Consider the following 2,386-nt stretch of genomic DNA (forward strand, 5'->3'; position numbering starts at 1 on the left):
GCAAATCAAACCAGCTATTAAGCTAACTGAAATAACACCATGTCTATCTCTAGGTATGGTGAAGGGTATGTGATGATATAGGGTTAGTTTAATTCCTGTATCCTGTATAGTATCCTGGATCCATGAAATAACTGGCCTTTAAAAATATAAATGTGCCTGTTTTTTTTTATTCTTCTTTTTAATTAACTTTAGCATGGGTGTGTGAACTTATCCAAGCCACTGTATAAGACTGAAGGGTGATAATCCATGGTTTTCTATTCATAAACGTGATTTTGCTTAGGCAATGGTAAAGAAATCCTAAAGTAGCTCAGACTGGCCACATTTAAGAAACAAATGTGTTTCTCAAAATTTTGGAATGTTATGAAATCACTGTCTTCAGTCTCTTCTGGTCCCGATGAATTGGATCCATACTTTTTAAATATTGCTGCTGAAAATATTGCAGAACCTTTGACACACATTTTCAACCTGACTATTAATACCTAGTGTGTGGAAGTCAGCATGTGTCACTCCTCTATTAAACGGTGGTGGTGATCAATCAAATCCAAATAATTGTAGACCAATACCTAAGCTATCTGTTTTGCCAAGGTTTGAGAAGGGCTTATAAGTGACCAGCTGACTGACTATTTAGCGCAAAAAAACATAAAAAATGATTTGCAGTCAGGTTTTTGTAAAAAACACAGCACTGTCACTGTCACAAGTGTTAAATGATTTAATAAGTACTATTCTAAAGAGCACTGTGCTGCGCTGTTTTTAGATCCGGCAAAGGCGATTGACACAGTTGACTCTGTCCTGTCTCAGAGATTGGTGGATATTGGAATGTCAGTAACAGCTGTCAAATGGTTTGGCAACTACTTGAGTGGCCAAACACAAAGCGTTCAAGTCAATGGTGTGTCCTCAAACTCATTACTGTGTCCCCCGGTGTCCATTTTGGGTCCCATTTTATTTAATAGTATTATTTAATGTATAATAAATTATAAATGACTTGTCTCAGAATGTAACAAAAGCAAAGTGTCATTTTTATGCAGATGACACAATTTTGTATTGTTCTGCCTCATCCTGAAAGAGGGCCTCAGAAGATCTGCAATCTGCTTTGAACATTATTCAGAAGAACCTAAAATTGTGACTTGTACTAAACTCGGACAAAACTAAAATGAAGTGCTTCTCTAAATCAAGGAGCACAGACAATGCTTGTCAAATTGTTGAGACAGTATTTGAACGAGTGTCCATCTACAAATATCTTTGTTTCTTCTTAGAAAAAGGTTTGTCCTTCAAGCAGCATATACAGTGTCTAACAAAATAAACTTAAGAGTAAAGTTGGTTTCTATTATAGAAACAAAGGCTATTTCTCTATAATTGTGAGAAAAACATTTATGCAAGCAACATTTGCTGGATTATGGTGATATTTTGTACATGCATGCAAATCAATCTTCTCTGAAAACGCTGGACTCAGTATATTATGCAGCACTAAGATTGGTAACTAATTCTAGTTTTCGTACTCATCACTGTAGCTTGTATGAGAGTGTTGGTTGGTTGTTTTTACACAATTGCAGATTGGAGCATTGATGTATTTTTCTTTTTAAGGTCATTCTGTGGAAACTGCCTCCTTACTTATGTTCTCTCCTGACTCCTAAAGTCACTTCCAGGACAGGTAATCTTCAATCAAATCTCCGACCCTCATTGTGGTATAAACTGCAGAAGCATTTTGGATTGGACTGCCAACAACAATGACACAGTTAGGAAAAGTTAGGATAAAGGACTATTTGAGTACTACATGCACATGGGCGCTGCTGGTGATTATGCTGAGATGATGTTAAAATGTTAAATTACCAATCGTCTTTTTCTTTTTTATGTTGTCTGTTTTTTTTACTGTATATTTCAAATGTGGAATTATTTGTACCGCTGTTTTAGCCAGGATTTCCCTTGAAAAAGAGATTCTGAAGCTCAATGGGATTATTCCTGGTAAAATAAAGGTTAATAAAAAATAAAAAACACACCTGGCCCTAAATAGCGGGCGGCTGTGGTAGAGCGGCCATCCACCCATGGGAGAGTCTGTGGTTCAATCCCTGGACAAGCCCTGCAGTCCCGTGTCACTAACCCAAAACTAAATACTAAAACAAATGCTGCACCATCGGTGTGAATGTTTATCTGGCAGTTGCTTTGGATAAAAGCATTTTAAAAAGTATAACGCTTCCTAAATCAGAAATAATAAACAGCTGCAGCACAGTGACAGGACCTGTAAACTATAGCAAAAATAATATTCTTTATAATTATTCTAAATGTTTTCTAGTCACAGATACAGAGAGTAGCTCTGGGACTGTTACAGGCTGAGCTCAAGTGGCCAAAGAAACCAATTAAATGAATCCGTTTTTAAAATATTTCAGAAAAA

The sequence above is a fragment of the Etheostoma spectabile genome, chromosome 15, assembly GCF_008692095.1.
Source record: "Etheostoma spectabile isolate EspeVRDwgs_2016 chromosome 15, UIUC_Espe_1.0, whole genome shotgun sequence".
Lineage (NCBI taxonomy): Eukaryota > Metazoa > Chordata > Actinopteri > Perciformes > Percidae > Etheostoma > Etheostoma spectabile.